At 26.4% G+C, this 22,866-nt stretch overlaps 1 protein-coding gene and 1 long non-coding RNA gene across 12 annotated transcripts in view; one reads left to right on the plus strand and one right to left on the minus strand.

Moving 5' to 3' along the window:
* LOC107444120 (homeobox protein Hox-D4a) overlaps positions 1–22,866 on the plus strand; it is a 232,196-nt gene that overhangs the window by 142,343 nt on the left and 66,987 nt on the right. The window lies entirely within an intron of this gene.
* The window catches only part of LOC107444121 (uncharacterized), a 244,955-nt gene that overhangs the window by 72,823 nt on the left and 149,266 nt on the right, over positions 1–22,866 (minus strand). The window contains exon 1 of one of the 10 annotated variants that reach the window (XR_015431010.1): positions 15,734–16,431. The exons of 8 other annotated variants lie outside the window; for them this stretch is intronic. This is a non-coding gene — a long non-coding RNA (uncharacterized LOC107444121). Of the gene's footprint in view, positions 1–9,778; positions 10,326–15,733; positions 16,432–22,866 lie in introns of those variants that run through there. One more of the 10 variants, XR_015431011.1, reaches the window with a different exon arrangement.

A 22,866-nucleotide genomic window follows, 5' to 3' on the forward strand; every position in this document is an offset into this window, starting at 1 on the left:
AAAATAGCTTGACATACATGAATTAAATAAGTCACGTTCTCTTACTTTCCTTTTATGTTCTTAAATGCAAATTTGTCACTTTTCTACTTACAGTATTTCGAAATTTGTGAAAGTGACAGAAGGCTTACAGATAAAAGTGTATCTTAATAATTTTACTTTTTTTTCGTTATTTTTCATTTATTATTTTGATGATTTTGTCATTAATTTGAAATGTATCTAAGTTGTACCATATTTTTAATATTTTAGTCACTTCACAGATGAAATGTTTGAAGCATAGGGATTAAGAGTTTGCTCTTATGTTCGTAAATACAAATTCTCCACTTTTTTGCTTACAGCATTTTGAAATTTATGAAGTGGCATAAGGCTTAAAGACAAAAAATGCATCGCAATGATTGTTTCGTAATTTTTCATTTATTATTTTGATGATCTTGTCATTAATTTGAAATGTATCTAAGTTGTACCATATTTTTAATATTTTAGTCACTTCACAGATGAAATGTGTGAAATATAGGGATTAAGAGTTTGCTCTTATGTTCGTAAATACAAATTCTCCACTTTTTTGCTTACAGCATTTTGAAATTTATGAAGTGGCATAAGGCTTAAAGACAAAAAATGTATCGCAATGATTGTTTCGTTATTTTTCATTTATTACTTTGGAAAATTTGTCATTAATTTGTAGTGATCAAGTAATTTTGAGAGGAGGTCGTTGACAAAAGAATATAAGCAAAAAATTTACTGAAAATAGCATTTACTGAAAAGCTTCATCGACTTCATAAAATGACAATGGTTTAAATATATTTTTTCTTGTTGCTATATTTCATCTGCAGTCATTAATCTCGAAACCACTTTCTTTCTTTTGGCTATAGCGTGAGGATAAAATTTCATCGATTATTATTTTTGTATCAGTACATGTTTTTCTTCCGTTTTCGTGATCTCCAAGAAATCGAACTTCATTCATGATAAAGAAAACGAAAATACTAAAAAAACTGATTGTGGCGGAGACAATTTTTGCATAAGTTAATTTTAACGTTTCTTCAGCATTCAATTTCTATAAAACGGCTTAGGAAGCGACCTTTAATTTGAAATTCTGTTTCGGGCAGCCATTTAAGGGTTCGCAAAAGCTAGTTATATGTCATTAATTTGAAATGTCAATAACGCTGTCTGAGAATGATAGGGTTAGAGGGAGGTAAGTGGGGCAATGGAAGCTCACCTATCCAGACATGCCTCATTAATTTGAAGAAGAAAAAAAAATTACTAATAAATCGAATTTAAAATATGTGCCCTTAAGAGTTGACTTGAATTTATGTTTTGAGTTTGCCTTTAACAAATTATTTTATAGTAGATGAAGTATTTTTGCTAATATTTAATCAATATTTCAGATAAAGTGTCATTATTTCTTTAATTCAAACTATTATATTTAAAAAAAAAAAGGATTTGAATTTCAAAGGTATGTTTATACATATATTTAAGTTGTATGCGAGCAAGAAATCAAAAATTTATATAATTAATTAATATAATTAATTAATTAATCAGTATTAATATAAGTATTATTGATTTTTATATTTAAACTGACTAATAATCGCTAACATTAGCAAATTTCTGGTGTTTTAACGTTTTTATAAAAATGAATACAAAAATATATAAGTAATAATAATAAATGATTTGAGGATTGGTAATATGCTTTTAATAAGCAACTTATTTTTATTTTAAGAGAAATAAATGTTCTTTTATTCGATTTAAATAGATAGATCAATACCGAAATATCAAATTTATGTTTTACATGTATTTTCAAGCGTAATTTAATGTAAAGTACCTATCTTTGTTAAGAAAAATTCTTTCATATCTATTCGAGTACGGGTCCATTTAAAATTTTCAAATTATAATTTTTTGTTAAAATCTATGTCACTATTTTAATTGTAATGTTGGATAATTTCAATATGATTTATTTTGTTTTTGTTTCTTCAATTTCGGAGACTACTTTATTAAAAACATTGTGAAAATAAAATGCGTACTAAGTTTATATCTATGAAAAACTTTTATCGATGCTTCTTTTGATTTGTTTAAAATTTATGTTTCGAAAGATGAATTGATTCTATTTACTAAGAATTATATTATTTTAATAGTGTTCTAATTCTATCCAATGTGACAAAACATTTTTCAAAACTATAAATGAAGTATGTTTGTGAATTTCTGGAAGAGTAGACACTATAATCTGAGTTTTAACACTATAATCTGAAATTTAATCTAATTTTTGAATAGAAAAACATTTTTAAAATTAAAAATTACCCCTAACTTTATATTATTATTTAGGTCCTCGTGATGCAATATTATTATTTACATAAGAATTCCTCGAAACTTAAACCAATCCATAATATTTTATTTTAAATTAATTTAAACATTTGAGTCTTGATATTTATATTTTGAGTCTTCCCTCATTAACAGAGCAATACTAAATAATTCTTTTTTAATTCATTAAATATTGTGCAGAAAACTAGCTACCATTATGTCAATACCTAATGCAACTGCACACCAATAATTTACATGTAAAAATACATGCATGCAATAGAGAGGATAAAAGGCCTTAAAGAAATATCTGTGTCTATATATATATATATATATATATATATATATATATATATATATATATATATATATATATATATATATATATATATATATATATATATATATATATATATATATATATATTTATATATATATATATATATATATATATATATATATATATATATATATATATATATATATATATTATATATATATATATATATATATATATATATATATATATATATATATATATATATATATATATATATATATATATATATATATATATATATATATATATATATATATATATATTGCTAAAAACTATAATTTATAATCCTAGTTTTATATGCAAATGTATTTTATCATTAGTATTGCTCATATAACGTATTTTATTATCTATCAAATAAATACAAGCATTAATGCCTTACAACAGTAGTAAAATATCATATTTTAATATCCTTAATGGGAATATTTGCCTCGCATTAGTGTCGATTGCTTTCTTTCTTTGTGTAGGAATAAAGAGAAATAAAAAGGATGTCTCTTAATAGCTGTTCTAAAATATGCATGTAACTGAAAATCATTTTTTTCAGTAATAATTTATTATTTTGGCACTTTATTATTATCATTTATTTATTTAATTCCATTATGTACAATTAATATATTTTTTCTGCAATTTTCACCAATTTTTATATTAATACCTGAAATGACACCTGAATACCTGAATGAAAACTCCTGTAGAGGTTCATCATTTACAAAACTCGTCTCAGACACATCAAGCGAAAAATCTTGGTGATGGTGATGAGAATAAATGGTGATGAGACATAAATTGTTAATTTATTTATGGAAAAATTATTCCATGAAATTGAATTTATTATTTTGATTAATTTTATAAGTATTTAAAATAGGTGAACTAAAATTATCAAGGGTTAAATTTTGTAAAAATTCAGTATTTGTTTTTAAATATTTACGAAAATAATATACATGCTATTTTTTTTCCAAGCCATATTTTCTTTTCTTTCTCTAAAACTATATAATCTGCACTGAAAAAATTACAGTTAACTACGGTTAAAAAAAATCAATTTTTACCGAAAGATGCTACGGAACCAGAAATCCATTATACCGTAATTTTGATCCAGATGTAGAGTAGGCAAATAGATAATGGTTATATTATAACAAAATTAAGTTTTTGTTTTCAAATTTTTCCGAATATAATTTTCTCAAGCCACATTTCTTTTTCTCTGCTTGTAACTATACGTTCTGTGATCCTTAGATTGAAATGTTATGTTCCTTAGATTGAATGTTGTTTGTTAACTGAAAAAATTACAGTTAATTACGGTTAAAAAAAATCAATTTTTACCGAAAGAGGCTACGGAACCAGAAATCCATTATACCGTAATTTTGATCCAGGTGTAGAGTAGGCAAATAGATAATGGTTATATTATAACAAAATTAAGTTTTTGTTTTCAAAATTTTCCGAATATAATTTTCTCAAGCCACATTTCTTTTTCTCTGCTTGTAACTATACGTTTTGTGATCCTTAAATTGAAATGTTATTTTTTCCTTCTTCGTTTAAAAAAATAGCAATAAGTAGCAATGCTTAGAGGAATAAATATTATTTAAGAAATTATAACACTAATTTACATTTAATAAATCTTTTTGTATAAAGCGCACAAAAAATAGTATATAAAACATAATTTAAAAAATAATTTTTAGACCAAGATGTAGAGAAGGTATGTTAGTAAAGGTTAAAAGAAATTATTTCTGTTTTCAAATATTTACGAAAAGAATATGCTTACAATTATTTTTTATCATGACAAATGGTTTTCTATTTAAAAATTCTAAATTCTGCCTCCCCTAGCGATTAAAATTATTTTTTTCTCTTTATTTCCTCTTTACTTTCGTTTCCTTTTTTTCGTCATTTTTAAATTTTTGTATGCTAATAACTAATTGAATAAATATTATTCTAGATATTATTATATATATTTAATACATTAAACATGGGAAATGATTTTTACTTTATGATTATAAACGTATACAAAATTGCCCAAATAATTTTTTAATTTCTCGAATTGTCTTGCGCAGAAAAATAAAACAAATTTAAGTATATTTTAGAATTGCTATGCCTTTTAATTAGACACAGAAATGTAATTCAATCGCAACTGAAATTATACTTTATATAGAGTTTGGCTACGACTTTTTATAAATATTATTCAATTCAAAAATAAATTTTTAATCATAAGAAGAACAAGAAGATACGATAATTCTTTGGTAAAAGATACTCTATGCTATAAAAAATCCCGAATCAAATTACAATATAAAGTACCGAAATTTATGTGTGCATCATCCGTAAAATCCTTTTTCATCGTAAAATACAGAAATATTAATTTTTATAGAATTATAATTTTTACAAAAAATATTTACTTAATTAGAGTGATTCAAAGATTTTAGAGTTATTATTATTGTAAAAATTTCGCTAAATCAGATTTTTCTTTCCGTGAAATGTTACAGTAGAACTGGATCTTACGGTAAAAAGTGGGGCAGACACTTTTTACTGTAACCAGAATTTTTTACTGAGTAGTCAAAAATATTTTTTTGTTCCTTTTTTAAAGTGGTTTTTAGGCATTTTATAGGTCATCAAAATTTGAGTTCTAGTAATGATTATACAAAATAGTCCTGTTTTAAAACTGGCACAAAATATTTATTATTGCTATAAAACATTCATCAAATCACTCATTTCGATTTTACGTTTTTATTTTTATTAGTTACTTGAAATGTAAGAATAATCTCCGATAATAACTCTGCTTCATATATAATTACAAATTACTCATTGTCAGATTTACACATTTAAAAATTGATCTTCTATAATTATTTCATTCATACAACTTCTCTTTTTGGTCAGTTGACATACGTCTCAAAAGTAGTTTCCGTTTGAAACTAGCTTCAAAAATTTCGGAATTTAATAAACCTCTTTCATTTCCTTTTCAGTTTATCTCAAACGTATAGTGACTTCAAGCATTATATCTGATTTTGAAGTAAGAAAAAAAAAAAATAATCACACTGAATACACAAAGAGAAATGAATGATACAATCATAAAGACATCCTATTGTCAAAGGAATTAGAGAAAGAATTGTCAAATTTAAGCTCTTTCACTCCAAAGGTGTCTACAAATTGTTATTACCGATTCGTTATTCCGGCTTTAGCAATTAATCTATAAATGTAGACAATATGTCAAAGCTGCGTTCTTTGTCGACAGATTTTGTTCTTCCTATTCCCAGTTTTTGTCCTATTCTTTTTCGAATTTCTTTTCTGCAATCACAGCAAAGCTCCGCCTATAGCCGCGATAGATAATCACCGGTTTTCACTCAACTCCCGGCATCTTTTATTCTTTAACTTACCCTCCCTATACCGATAATCTCATCCTATACACACCCCTTGGCCTGTCACTGGTACTTCTTTTAGATTTCACATCACCGGTTCTTCTACAACCAGTTCTTGCTCTTTCTTTCTTTCTTACAAACCTTTTCCAATTTTTTTATTCGCGTCTTCACCATTCCTTATTTTTTTCTATCGCTTTTTTTTCCATTTCTTTTTAACGCATTCACAAACCCCATTTCGAAAACCTAACATGATGCTACCCCCACCCCACAATTGACGATATAAATAAGTGTAGATTTAAAAGGGGGGTGAAGAGATGATTTGGGAAAAAAATCTAATGTAAAAAGGCACCTGCGGAACTGTGACGATCTTTTTGTTGAGTAGAAAAAAAAAAAAGCTTCCACTCAACTAAAATGGTTTTGACATCATTCTATCCTAAGCTTCACGCCTGGCCGTCGACCCCCCCCCCCAACACTTCTTCAAACATGAGAGTTTCGAACCAGGGCTTCTTTCAAGTGAAATTTCGCTATTATATTTCCATGGATGAAAAACACTTGGAAGTCTGAAATTGGCCCTCGCCATGACTAATCGACGAACAAAAGCCTCGAGGGCTAACTGTAACAACAATGCAAAGAAAAAAATAACTCATTTTCGAGATCAACTATAGAAGTCGATTTTGAAAAACTTATCCAACAAAATTCTTTACTGCGGGATCTATCTTAATAATAATTCTATCATTGTTGACTTTATAATTTTAAAGTGTGCCATGCGCTGTAAAACATTTTGATGTATAGTTGCCACCACTTTTGAAGTTGAAGTAACATAATACATTTTTAAGTACACAATTGTAGTTACCAAAAAAATTAAATTAATAATTGTTTGAAAGAATTAGTGCGAATATATTACCAAAATTGTCCATACTTTGCAAATGCAATATTTTGTCAATGAAGCCATTGAATTTATTCTAAAGCGTATGAAAATGTGTGCAGTCAGTAAACAAACGAAAAAAAAAGCAAATGAATAAATAAAATTATAACAGTGCAAAGGTAAATGAAAAATTAGACTGCATGCACGGTAAGAATTTTTATTTTTCAGTGTATGAAGTGTATTTTTTGGAGCTTACAGTGAATCAAGACTATTTTCAATGTATAAAATTCTTAGAATGTAACATAAAACTTGTAGTAAGAATTTATTATAAACTTAGAAGAAAAAAAAATGTTAAAACTACAAAATTTTTAGCTATATTTTCTACTATGTTAAAAAAACAGAGGGAAAGAAAGGTATACTTGTGTCTATACTTCCTTTTTAAGAATTTCACCCCTCTTCCCTAAAAATGTTGTAATACTTCAATAGACTGTTGATGAAGATGAAAGTGTTAAGTAATTTCATTTCAATCTCTTTTTTATTTTTTTTTTAAAAATTGAAAAGTGACTAATAATAATGTTAAAAAATATCTGTGATTGAAAGTTTGAAGGAGTTATTTTCAGCTTCTTCAGCTGCTGCTGGAGTTATTTACAGCTTCTTCAGCCATTTACAGTTATTTTCAGCTTATTATAAAGATTGTTACTATTCTATAGAATTGTGCTTATAATTGAAGAAGTGATATTTATTAATCATTCATTTAGTATTCACTTTTAAGAATTTACATTTTTATTTTCTTTATGTTTTAAAAATATAATGAGCAATATTTTAAGATTAAGAATTTTATGAGTTGAAAAAAAAAAAAAAAAAGAAAAAAAAAAGAAGCTCAAATCAGAGTGCAATTATCATGTGTATTAGTTTATATTTTCTAATTATGAAGATTTTCATTTTTAAAGTACTTGCATTTCATTTTTTAATTTACTTTTAAAACTTGGGACACACTTGTCATTTTTATTTAAAAAATTTAGTTTATAAAATTTTTTAACCTATTACCCTTCACACTGTAATATATAAAACAACACATGTTATATGTATAATATGAATAGATATAAATGTTTCCCTTTATTTGAATATGTAATTTGTGTGTATGCAAATGTGTGATTTTGTAAGTGTAATCTGCTCAATAAATCGATTTCTTTTCTGCAATTCATGAAAAAAAATTTCAAGCCATTAGAAATATCACTGAAAAAAAACAAAAAGGAACATAAGAAAAAGGTACTCATTTACTTTCTAATGAGTTAAACCTTTATTTCAAAATCCAGCTTTCTTTATCTGTAGTTTCTGTTATCAGTTTAAATTTCTATATTCTAACATATTCTCCATTAACTAATGAAAAAAGTTAGAGAAATAATTTTATTCCTGCTTCATTAAAAATTTCAAAACAACTGAAACCCACATTTCATCAATATACTTCATACTTTCTAAATGTCGAAATAAGAATAATGAGTAACATTTATTTGCTGACACGGGGAAAATTTTCAGAGATAATTATTTATTTTATTGTAATTATTTTTATTTTTACAAGGCGTGATGTTTATAAATTACTTTTATTCTTAAAATGTAAAAAATTGAGCTGTGGTAAGGTTTTAACTAAATCTTTCAGTTAGAAGTTTTTTTTTTAACTAATTACTTGTTAGGCAAAATATTCAAAACAACGTTTTAATATGTAATATTTAGTATTTGATATTAATTTACTATTTTATTATTTGTACAAACAAATGATGTAAACTTTTCCAATCTAAATATCAATTCTGATAATGCATGCTCATATACATTAGAATGATGTATAGTAGTGGAATTCTTCTTTTCGTCATTGAATAATACAAATCCTGGAAAAATATAATTTAATTTATTTGTAATTAATATGTTAATTTATTTAGCAAAAAGTTAGTTCTCAAAAACTGACGTTTCTATAAAATTTTCATATTCACTCATTTATTCATAGGAAGGAATAAATCATAAAAAAATTTCGCGATATAACAATTGTAATTAATATAAAATGCTATTTTAGCAAAACAGTTTTGTCAGAAATTGACATTTTCATTGAAATTCCTATGTTTATTGACATAAGATATGCTGAAAATTGTTCTCCAGACTATTCGAAATTGAATTGCAATTTATGTGAAATGCTATTTTAAATATTTATGTTTCTTGTAAAAAGCTGACATTTTCATAAAAATTACATATTTATTCGTTTGTTTATTTGTAAAATAAAAATGTTTAGAAATTTTAGAGATAGAATTGCAATTGAATTTTTCTCTATTTGAAATGCTATTTCAGCAAAAAAACTAATTGTCAAAAACCGGACATTATTTAAAATTTATAGAAATGCAAAATTATGATTTTTTTTTTTAAATTTGCGTTTAAAAATCTTCAGTCAAAAAAATATTTCTGCTTTTTTTTAAACGGTCTGTATGTATTTCTGAGTGATGTTTGAGATTTTGTTTAATCTCTAGTATTGGGCCGGGATAGCCTGGTCGGTAGGGCGCTGGGCCCATATCCAAGAGGTCGTGGGTTCTATCCTCGCCGGCCGGAGACTCCCCGTGTAGTAAATGGTGACTGATGCTCGTTAAATCAGAAGAGTCTCAAAGAACTCCATGTTCCCACAACAAATCAATACCTCTGGGGGTACTGATCCAGGAGTTTCCTTGTCTTCTGGATTGGTTCAAAATTACAAAGCTACGGAGTTGAACGTAAGTAGTCGTAAACCCATGAAATCGGGTCGGCTGTTCAACGACGGTTATAAAATAAAATAAAATCTCCAGTATTAATCAATATTTTAATCTTTATAAAATGATAATAAGAAAATTAAATTCTCGAAATTTTTACTTTCTTCAACTTACATTTTGCCAAAGAAAATTTTATCATTCTGTTAAAAAATGCTGATATATTTCCTTAAATAAATACATACTACTAACTACATACTACGATCTCTCCTTTTTATTATCTAATTTAAATATTTAGCTCAATAATATTTGTTTGCTTCCAATGCACAAATCATAAGATATGTAGTTGATGTATAAATTTTTTTTATCAGATTTGGTGACAGCTAATTGCATTGTAAAAAGAAATGAAATATTTTTGAGATGACAAGAAAAAACATAACTTGTATCCATTTTTTTTTTTTTTTTTTTTGTGTGTGTCATTTCTTCCAATGAAGTAAAGAACTTAATTTTGTGGCTCATTTCTGTGCTTATTCATAACTATGTGCGATTCATTGGTGGTTCTAGCAATATAACTAATTTCTCGATCATTTAAAACACATCGTTCATTAAAGAACATTTTTCGATCATAAAAAATTTTTGAGAAAATTAGTAACTCGGCATCTCGGATGCACCCTATTAAAGTTCACAGAATAAAGATTTTAAAAAAAATATTTGCCTCGAAATTAGCTTTCGATTTCACGCGAATAACCATTGCATTTGAAACTTCAATGTCGTCCCCTTTTATCCTCCTGTGAGAAAAAAATAAGTTAGAGAGGTGAGTTATTTTATTCTCGTCGAAAGTTTCTTTTGGAAAATAATAAGAATGCATATATTTTATAAGAATATTTTTCTTGAAATGCTGTATTGGATTCAGGCCTGAAAGCGAGACTTAAAAGAGATAATACTGGTAGTAGAACTATTTCAATAATAGATAATTTTCGGGAGGAGTAAATCTATTTTTAGCAATAAACAATCAATTTTTTAATATTTTCTCGGGTAAGAATTCATTCAATAAATAAATTGTATCCGTAAAAAAATTTGGTAGCTATAGATATTTTATTATTCAAGAAAAAAAGTTTAAAACGAAATTTATTTGTTACCAGTTTTTACTCTTTTCCGTCTTGATATATAGGGACTTTCAGCCCTGATTGGATTTTCTAAAAAATCATCCGTTGATTTTTAAAAAGATTTTTGTAGGAATTTTCGTATTATTTAAAATGTTACAGCATTGTTGCAGTCTGCATAGAGTCTAATTTTGTATTTCTCTTGTCCCCTTTGCGCATTTTTGTTTCATTTTCTTCTTCTTCTTTTCCTCATTTTTTAACCAAACATTTGAAATAAAAACAAATTCTTATATCTTACGATATATTTCATTTGAACCATTATTCCTGTTTTTGAGCTTTCTTGTCACAAATTTATAATGAATGAGTAAATATTCAATCGAATAATCCAAATAAAAACCTGAAACAGATAATTAAGTTTAATGAACAAATAAAGACAGTAATTTTCTTAAAAATTATACAAATACCAGGAAGTTGTATTTAAGAATAGACTGAACAAAGTGGTGATAATCAGATATGTTCTATACAGTTAAGCAAGACTTCTTAACCATTCTTGGAGAAAAACTCTCTTATAATCATAAATAATTGCTTTATTTATTAAGTTGTATCAAGGTTAATATGTGCCTTTTTGTTAGTATGTAATGAATATCTTTACAGTTTGCTTCATGACTAAGCCATAATGATATATATTCCAAATTAGAAATGTATGTACTTCTAGAATATTCTCAGAAAAGATCTATCTAGGTTTTAAAATTTTGTTTCAATCTCCATCTATTTTTTCAAATATAAGAAAATTTTTGCATCTTAAACCTGCAATTTACTTTTTAATCTTAAATATTGCTCGTTTCTTTAACATTTATTTATTGATATTCTCTGTCATAAATCAAATTCCCAACGCAGTTAAGGTTGCGTTTAATATAAGCTTTTCCCAATCCTTATAAAGATAAAAGACCTACAAGTATACACAGTGGGAATCATAAAGTAATATTTAAGCCAAGAAAAATGAAAAAATTATCAAAATTTGACAAGAGTGTACGGAAAACTAAAACCTGTTTGATTGCAAATTAAAATCTCCTTCTTGTTTCCGATTTCAAGTCAGTTTTTAGTCTTTCGTACACTCACCCTCTTCAACTGTGATTTATCAAATTTGGATAGCGATTTTATTTTCCCATTGCTAACATATTAATGCAGTTACTTCACCTTTTCATTTTTATAAGGATTCTAAAACTAAGTATTAAGGGTGGTGTTAGCAGAACACTCGGTTTTAGTTTGAAACCATTAAATTGCATATTATTTTTAACAAGCAATTAATTTGTCTTTTACAAAATAAATGTCTCTGTCATCATCTGGCTCTACGATATGCAGCTACAAGTGTAATTTTTTTTTTTTTTTTTTTTTTTTTTTTTTTACCGACTCAATAAAAAGTGCTTCGTGACTTATGAGTGACTCTTATAGTACTTTCTATGCAAGTTTTGTATTTTTAACTCTTTCGTGGTTTATGATGATGGATAGGGCGGAAAGATTATTTTTTTAACCATACAGTTCCGACAATTTTTGTTATTTGTCAGCGACACTGTTTTTACATTACTCGCAGTTTATGATTAATACTACTTTTAGTCTAATGTTTAATAGGTAATGAAACATAGTCCTTAATACTCTATCTTATTATTTGTTTCTGGAGAAACAAGCTTAAAAGATCCAAAAAAATCTCCTACAGAGTAAAGAAAAATTGAAAATTCCTTGCAATTTGTGTGAGACACTTCACGATGAAAAAAATTCTGATAAAATTACCGAACTGTATGTTAATAACATTTCACACTGAATGAAAACAACATAATTTTGCTTACTAAAACCAAAATGTGCGGTATTTAAACCATTCATTAAGTAATTTTTTCATTCATATGGTAACGCTTTACCGGAAATTATGGTTTTCAAAATTACAGTTGCAATTATCACATATTTAGTAAAAAATACAAAACTGAAAGTAAATTTAGCAAAATAAATGATTTTTATGCTGTGCTCTAAGGTATCATGAAAAAGTGGACCACATTTACCAAATTTTTAGACATATTATAAAATCATTTTATACTGTTAATTTTACTAATTTTATTACAAAAGTATTTCTGTACAGATTACTATTCTTTTTGGTGTTCCTATAGAGCCAGAAACGTGGGAAATTTTACAATATTCTGGTAGTTTTAACTATACTTTTTTCTTAGTTTAGTAAATCTTCCATCTTCAGTTTTTACAACTCAACAATTTTCAAAAACATTTAAGTGACTTACTTAAAATTTTAAACAGCTTATTTAAGTATTTTTTACAATTGATATAAAAAATTTAAATGGTTTAGTAAAATATATAACAATCCATATCTTCATAAAATGGATAACCATAAAATGGATACTCAGATTTCAGATAATTTTTCTCACTTTCGACGAAACCATTTCTTGGAAGTACATATATTGAGCGAACATTTCGTCAAAATTGAGAAATAATTACAGTCACTTCTAAATTATCAACGCAGGAAACGAAAAAAATATTTCATATTCCGTCTCTTAAGTTTTTCGTAGATTTGAGGTGATGAGATAGCAATGAGTTTCCGAGTTGAGAAAATTTTTCGTCATATAATTCAGAGTTCACGTTTCGATAAAAATCAGATTTCGTGACGAAATGATTCGTAAGGAGTGTTGAATCATCAAAAGTGAGAATTTTAGTTCTGAGAATGTTCAGAGAGGAATGCTATGTTACCATACCATCTATACACACATTTTTTAAAACTAAATTAAATATACTTTTAATCATGAAGAATAATCGTGCATAATTATTAAATATGAGGATTTCCCTAGGATAGTAATTCCCTTTTTGGACCTCGTATTTATACACTGAAAAATAGATACTCAAATGTGATTATCTTCATTTTTGACGAAACAATTTCGTAGTGCGAGCTCCGAGTAAAAATTTCGTCAAAATGTTGAAATAACTACCGTTACTTCATCGAAAGGAATTTCGTCAAAATTAATGAAATATATCGTTATTCTATTAAAAAAAATTGTAGTGCCTAATATATCTAATTTTTCCAATAATCACTTTAATCCTGAACCATGTACACCTTGACCACCAAACAGGCCATTCAACTTAATTCGATTGTCAAGCTTTAATTCTAGTTTCATCATTCTAATTAACAATCTCCTACAATGCATAAATGTTATGTTTCGAGTTGAGGAAACATTTTTGTCTTATATTTGTGAGCTCGCGTTTCGTCACAAATCATGTGATTTTGTGACGAAATGATTCTCAAAACTAACGAAATACTGCTCAAGGTTTGCTGAACTGTCATCAGTGAGGGTTTTGTTTCTGAGAGACCATGTGAGTGATGACTTTAATTAAAACTTGGCAGTTATTTATTAAATCAAATTAGACTAAAGAAGAGAATTTTGAAACTGTAACTTGACATATGATATAAAGCTGAAAGAATTATTAGTTACATTCGTCAAAAGTCCTCCTATTAGATAAATGTCTAAATTTGCTAATCTTATAATTATCTTAGAGTTCCTAATGTCTATCATCAAGAACTAGATAAATTCAACTGCATGACAATGCGTTGAAACATCCTCATGGAAATAACTACAAATGGACTCAAATATAGAATTACAAGTTAAAATGGGTCTCTAAAGGATGTTCTAACATTCTCTAGTTAAATCGATATCACTGATAGAATAATTAAACTTCTAGTTTTCCAATATTAAGCAAACAAACCACTTGTTAGAAAAGCGTCTTCGCTGAGGTAACACTTGGCGTTTTCGAATTAATCTCAATTTTGTTGCATCTGTTGTGACGAAAATTGCGTTGGATTACAACAATTCTGTTCCAACATTATCTTCTAACACTTTAATTGGGTCTAGAACGTTTTAATGTATACAGAGTATCAAGTTAATTCTGCGAATTAATTGCTTAGGTCATTTGAAATTAATTATCAAAATATCTAAATTCTCAAATAAAATATCTGCAAATGTTTTTTTTTTTTGGTTGTATATAATTGATATAATTATAATATAATTATAATTATATAAATTTGTATATAATTATAATAATGAAATTTACTTTGAAAGTATTCAGTATTCGACAAATTTATTCATATTCTGATTAATTTTTTAATAACTATTACACGTAATGAGCTTGAACATTTTTCATATTTAATTAATTTATAAAAACAATTGACTTCACAATATTAAGCTAAAAGAAATAAATTTATGCATTATTAATGCTTTTTTAAAAAAAAATTCAAAAAAAGCATGATGGCATTAAATACTTCTAGTTATTTTTTGTTTTTCAAAAAAATAACACGAAATTATCCAAATGAATCCAAACTACGAAATTCAAAACATATTAAGAGAATGTAAACTAATCTTTAGGAAAAGCAGTTTCCAAACTACACTGTAAAAAATTCCGGATCAAATTACGATATAAAATACAGGCACTTTTGACGCATCATTTGTAAAATCCATTTAACCGTAAAATCTATTTTGACAGTAAAATATTATGCCATAATTTTTACAGAAATATTTATTTAATTTGAGGGGTTTAGTGATTTATGGTATTTATTACTGTAAAAATTACGGATTATTAATAAAGGATTATTCATATATATTGATAATTAGATTTTTTGTTCCATAACATGTTCTGGTTAAAATGGAATTTATGGTAAAAAGTACCAGCACTTTTTACCGTAATTTGATCTGGATTTTTTTTGCAGTGTAATTTATATGTATCTTCTTTTCAAACTGCTCATTTTAAGCAAAATAATTTTGCTCTCTTGATATTAACTGTAGCGATACCTTTTTGAATTTTGTAGGTAAAACTAATAAGATATAGCAATTTGTACTAACAAACAATTGTTATGGAGTTGGACATACTTTTGAATTAATTTGCTTCCTTTTACTTAATGTTATAAAGCAATTTTTAGTTAATTAATTTTTGTGTTGAAATATATATTCATCTGAATATAATTAAGTCTAAACCTTCTAAACTCTTAAGTTAAAAGATGAAGAAAATTTTTAAAACTGTCGTAAGAATAAGTATTTTTAATTGAATGATACCTGTTACTATATTATGAGTCTTCTCCTTTAATATCTTCAAATATTTTATTAGGAAACTCTCAACTCTTTCTTATAACTTATTGTACCTGAAAATGTTTTAAAATCTAGTACATACCGTTACTACTTCAGATTGTTTATAAATGCATGCAAATATAAATTATACTCTTTGTCCAAATAAATTAATAAAGTGAGTCCTGACATCATTTTTGCTAGATCTAATTTAAATTGACCTCCTAAATCCGAGCATGACCTCACATCATTTTTCAATAATTTTATTATCAATAATTTGAATTGCAGGGGGTGAGGAATATTTTAACAATAAATAATATACAGTACACATTAACAGTTTTTTTCCCAGGGCTTTGGACCTAATTCTCTCCAGCCAAATTAAACCAAAATTGTGACTTTAACTTCTCAGTTTTCATTTAATATAACCAAAAATAAATTAAAAACAATAATAATAAAATTAATAAACTATATACCTAAATGAAAAAGTAAAAAAATAAAAAAAATCATGAGAAAGGGGTAGAATCAGACGAACAACATGTTTGTAGTTTGATAGTTGCTGCCACAATAGTGGTACTGATGGAAAAAAAAAGAAACAACAACAATTTTTAAAATTTCTGCAATATATTGCGAAATAAATTTTAAATGAAACAGTAGAAAAATGACGCGTTAATTCAAATCGTGAGATATAAGCAATTCGACCCTTACAGGAACTATAAGTTCAGAATTTAAAATAAAATAATAAGCAAAAAAAAAAAAAAAAAAACTGTGCTATTATCCCTAGAAAGGTAGGTGTTGTAGAACAGATTTGAAATTTGTTATTCTTTCCTTCGTGACAGACAAGTAAAATGCAAAATTAAAAATTTTTGCACTGCTGTAATTTTTTAAAAAAAATGTTTAATAGCTAATGGTTTCGGTAAGGTTAAGTATGGTAAAAAGAAAATTAAGGAGGAATCTGTTTACAGGGGATGTACGTAACGAAGTTTCTTTTGTATGAAGTAAAGACTTGATCCAAAAACTTCTGAGAATATCATGTGTGTTACAAACTCATTTAATTTGTTTCGAAATAACTTCCACCTCATGTCATGCATTCTCACAGTAGGTAGCAAAATTTTCATTCATCAAAATTTTCTCTTTTTAAGTTCACTTTCGAAATTCTCATCAATTCTGACTTTTTGATATAGTCAACATCTTTGTTCCTTTTGTAAATTTTTAGCTTTGAAATCAAAATATCTGCAAATATTTGTTTGTCCAAAGATGACTGGAATTCTCCAAAACTTCCAAAACCAAAAATATTCTAAAGGACCAAGTTTAAGATGTCAAAGTCATAAAGAAAAGTACAAAGAAAACTACAAAGTTAAAATAAAAGAGCATTCCGAACAAGGACCTTAAAAGTTGTTCTTGAAACTTTAAAAACCAAGTACAAAAGTGCATTATATCAGATGAAGGCTATTTAAATGTTTATTAAATAGGTTTGTAATTCACAGGATATTTTCAGGAATTATAAAAGTACTATCACTCAAAGTTACTATATTCTAAGAAAAGTGTCGAGTTTTAAAATTTATTCCAGAAATTTCATATTCTTGCATAAAACGTGAAGTCAAATTTAAATGGTAACAGTGTCACTTAAACTACCTGCCACGAACTTATACGGACTCTTGTAATTGTTTAAAGTAAATCATTGTATACAAAAATGATCTCCAAGCTATAGTATTAAATAAATATTTTTGACATCTCTTACAAAAATAAAGTTTTAAAACTTTCTGTATACTGCGGGAAGAAAAAAAATTATTTTCTTGAACGCTGCATAGTGTATTATGTCGCTTATCTATTTCATTTAATATACTCTTGGGGTTTTCTTTTCTTTTTTTTTTTTAAGAATACTTGTATCTATCTCTATTGAGTAACCAAAGCTTGTGTAATTTGGCATAAATATTAATTTACGGATACCAACTTTTATATTATAAGAATTTGTATTTCTGGAAAACTTGCATTTTCTTTGAAAGAAAAACCAGTTCAATGTTTAATCGTTTTATCTGTACCTTAAACTATTATACGGTTCAAATTCGATACATTGAATTTGAATACTTTAATTAAGGTGTTAAATTAAACCATTTTTCATTGTAATATGAACTAAAGTTTCGTTACCTTAAGTTTCCTAAGTATGATAATATGGGACTAATTAAAAACCATCTATAAAGTATAATAGAATGTAGCACTATATTAAAAATTAAAAAAAAAATTTTTTATCATATTGCTCGATACGTTCTGAATTTTTTACCATTGTAATTAATAGGCTTGCTGGTGTACTTAGTGCTTCAAAACTATCCCTTTTTTTGCATTTCTGTAAGAGTTCTTCTCAAAAATTGATTCATTGATTAATTTATTAAATTATAATTAATACATACTGTAGCTTGATCTTACCTGTTTGATTTAGTGAACTTCGACATAGTTAAGTCAGTAATAGTCAATAGACTTTAAATAAGATAAATTTTTCATAAGCTGTAATTTTTACTGCACTTGCTAATAATAGATAATTGATTTGAATTCAGTGATATGACAGTCGGATGCTGCAGTACTGTACCAAATTCAGACGCGAGTGTTTATGTGTTTTATTTTTTTTAAAATTTCGTAACTGGTGTTGAACAGCAGATCCAATTCTAAATTTACGACTATCAATGTTTAACTCCGTAATCTTGAAATTTTGAACCTCACCCAGAAGACAAGGCCGCTAATGGATCATGCATTGAATTTTAAAAAAAACTATCATTCGTGGAGAACTTTTTTGATGGAACTGACACACATTTACTTTACATGGAGAGAAAAACCACGAAAACTTTCCATGGTTAACCCGAGAGCAAGGGACTTTGACCCATGATATTGATGAGGGTATTTTACGCCAGCACTGAGGATATTTTACGCCAGCACTGTGGTCAGTGCGAGCCAGGAGCACAATTCGTATCAACCAGCAATCGCCGGAATTCAAACCTGGGTACCTCATGGGGAGATGAGCGCTCTATCCCCTGAGCCACCACAGTTCATCACACGAGTATTGTAATTGATTTGAATTCAGTGACACAACAGATGATGCATCTGCACTGTACCAAATTCAGACACGACCATCTGTGGAAGTAATATCTAGAAATGAAATCTGGGAAGCGGGAAATAACAGTTTATAATCTTTAACGGTTGTGATTGCGATTCGAAGCTTTGAAAAACATTCTTAAAACCATATTATTTGAAAAATACAGTGCAAATTTTTTTTTTTACTATGCGTCTATGGCGTTTTTTAATTATGATTTAATTTCCTGATGGTTTCTCTTACAAAAATTTCTTATTATGTGACATATTTAAATATGCGATTTTTTTTTGAAATATGCAAAATAATTTTTTTACAAAAATTAAAATTGTTTGCATTTTTCCTTTGATGATACAAAATGTATGAGCATTACATTAATAAAAATCAACTGAAATATCGAAATTCATTTGAGACAAACGACATTTATTCCGAGCAAGAATTTTATCACAAGTAAAAATTAAACTGAGAATTTTTTCTGTTATTAAAATCTGAGTAAAGTATCATTTGTAAAACAGTTTCCAATCGTAATAAGCTTTTAAATCTGTTTTATTGAACGCCAAACATATTTTTTTCGGTATTTTCATGCTTCATGTTTTTATCATTTTTCGGTATTATCATGTTTATCTATCTTGATAACAAACCAAATCTTTATTATTATTAATGTTATTACAGGACATTCTGAGAGGATTAATATTTATTCTATTAAAAACTTTTAAAATGAAAACCACTAATTATCTCTAAATATAGATAATTGATCTTCGAGAAGAAAAGCGCTTAAAAATTAATTGAATTTTATTTAAAATGAAAAATGACTCTTTATTAATATTAATTATTTTAGCTAATAACAAAAAATTTTAATTGAATTTACAATTTTTGCTACTTTTTGAAGAAAAGGAAAGAGGTTCAAAATATAAAAAAAAGCGCATAAATTATATGCTTTGTTTCAAAGAAAACAAAGTATATAAAATCTGATTTCATTCTAGCTCATACTACTATCTTTCGATAGCATTAATATTTGAGTGATGATGTTTGAAGAATATTAATATTAGTTTTATTAAATTTTCTTATTAATATAACGTTGATGCATACCCTTTGAAAATTGTACAACAAAATTTTGTACCGTTTGTAAATATTAAAAAATTGTATTTCAGAGATAATTTTTAATCTGATAAAGTGTTGTCGAAAAATTATCCACTATTTTACTATTCCGCTAATCTTAATGTTTGGGAAACTTTTAATTTTCCCCAATTACCTATATAAGTGCAAAGTACGAATCTACAAGAAAAGAAGACTCATCATAACTGTAACACGCTGCCCCTCTTTCTCAGTCAAATTCGCCAAAAGCGTGTGACTGAGGGTGTAAAAAGAGATGGAAAAATATTACAGTGGGCTTGACAGCTCCTTAAATAAAACAGGAATTATTGATAATTGAAAACTCAATTTATACAGAATTCGTGAAATCTAAGACAATTTTATGAAAAATATTGCTAAAATCTTCAGAATAAACTTTTTCTGCTATTTTTATCCAAACGTATATTGGTCAGAATTCAAAACTTCAATGAGCTTTTAAAATAAAGCTTTTTTTGGTATTTCTTCTTAAATTTAGATTTTAAAGCACCTCAGATATGTCAGAACAATACAATTAAATGAAATGAAGTGGTAATATATAGTTATCTTTTCACTTAATGTAAAAAAAATTAGTTATAAATTACACTGATACTTTTTCTGTATTCTAATAGTTTTCGAAGAAAAAAATTGAAATTTTTGAAAACTCCATTCAAAATTTTAATCAGTTATATTTGATGATTTCTAGAGCTAAAGTATGTGGTGCATAAGTATTAAAATTTTTTTAATTGAGAAAAGTTTTATATTATTGGAAAAATTAGCATATGATCCTCATATTACAATATATTAATAATTATTTTAATAAAATTATTTTATAATAAAATTACTTTACACTCAAATACATTTAATCTTAAAAAATTATATACAGTAAAAATAATACTTTGATTCCAATAATTATACAATTAATATTTTATAATAATATTAATTCTATTTTTGAAGATATTGAATAACAATTCTAATCCATAAGTTTTTTTTTTCAATTAAATAAAAATTATTATGTAAACAAATTACATTTTGATAATAACTAAGTTGGTTTTGTAGTAATTTGATACTTGAGATTTTCTTCTACTCTGATATTATTTATAATCTGTATTACAACATGGCAGTATGTTTTACCTTAATAATTAAACTGGACCATATTACCGGGACCATATTATTATAGACTTATCAAGGGGCCCACAATGTGGCCTTTAGGTTATTATGTATATATATATATATATATATATATATATATATATATATATATATATATATATATATATATATATATATATATATATATATATATATATATATATATATAATAATGTGTTGAATAGCGTTAAAATGAAAAAGAAGATCAATATTTAAAATTCTCACTTAAAATACAAATCTATGCCCCTTTTAATCACAGCAATTTTGAAACTTAAATATCCAATTCCTCACACTTCAGCTTAGAAAATTTCATTTCAAACAATAATAAAAAGTTCTAACCATAATTGTACATATATTTTCTCAATTATATATGATTAAAACTTTCGATTTTGATAAAAATTGACTTTCTAAAATCTCCAGCTTCATCTTCAATAACTAGAAAGCCTTATGACAAATAATCATTACAAGTTTAAAATGTTTTTATTTAAATTTGACTATTCTTATTTTGAATTGCGCCTTAGTGTTTCTCAATAATATTTGATGAAAATTTTCAATTTTGATAAATAATTACTTTATAGTTCCTCACACCTCATTTTCAATAACTAGATAGTTTGAACAGTTATAACTCAGGGGATAGATCGCTCGCCACCCATTGAGGTGACCCAGGTTCGAATCCCAGCCGTGGCAGGTTGATACAAATTCTTTTCCCGGCTTGAATCCATCATGGAGCTAATGCAAATTATCCTCCGAGACAGACGGATCATGGGCTAGAATCCCCTTGCTGTCGGGCTAACCGTGAGAGGTTTTCGTAATTTTACTCCTCATGTGACACGAATGCGAGTTAGTTCCATTAAAAGGTCCTCCATTAAGGCTAGTTTTTTTTAATGCAAGATCCAGGAGATCCTTTGTCTTCTGGGTTGGGTTCAAATTGGAAAGATACAGAAGTGAGCATTGATAGACGTAAACAAGCTGGTTAAAAAATAAAATAGAACTAGATAGCTTAACGACAAATAGACATAATAAATTTTAACTACTCCAATTTAAATAGGACTAGTTAATTATGCCTCGTGTTTTTTCTATAATATTTAATTTAAAAAAAATGCAATTTTGTTTATATTTTACATTCGGATTTTCCACACCTCAGTTTAGATAACTTTTATTAAAGCAGAGTCATTACATGTTATAACATCTTTTTTAAATGGGACTGTCAATTAAAACTCAACTTTTCTCCATAATAATTGATAAAAAAAATTGTAGATCTGTAGAAAACAGATAAAGAAATTCTCATAATGCTTATTAGTTGGAAATTAATTATAAAATTAAAATATACATTTAAGTTTTAGTTTCTCCTAACTCATATTTATACAAATGTCTTGAGTTTAAATAAAACTTCAACAGTAAATAGTCATTAAGACGCTTCATCATTCTCTTTAAGCGAGAAATTTTAAACTTAAATATTAATTACAACTACTTGTAAATAGACTAAATATTTAATGTACATTAACAATAGTGATTTTCTTAAAATGTTGAAAAAAATAAAGATATATTATTCAATTTAACAAGAAAATATATATTTCAAATAGTAGAATGAACTCGAAGTAATTAGTTCTTCTAAAAAATAACTCTAGACAATAGTAATTATCTACTAATATTAATAAGTAAAGTAATTTACTAGGCTAGACTTAAGAAAAAAATGAACAAAAAAATCAAGTAATAAATGATTTGTTAAGAAAACAATTGCATAGTCGAATATTGATTTAGAAACAAAAAATATTCACCTTAATTTTAA

Source organism: Parasteatoda tepidariorum, chromosome 12, assembly GCF_982258835.1.
Source record: "Parasteatoda tepidariorum strain Cologne lab strain chromosome 12, Ptep-v5.0, whole genome shotgun sequence".
Classification (NCBI taxonomy): domain Eukaryota; kingdom Metazoa; phylum Arthropoda; class Arachnida; order Araneae; family Theridiidae; genus Parasteatoda; species Parasteatoda tepidariorum.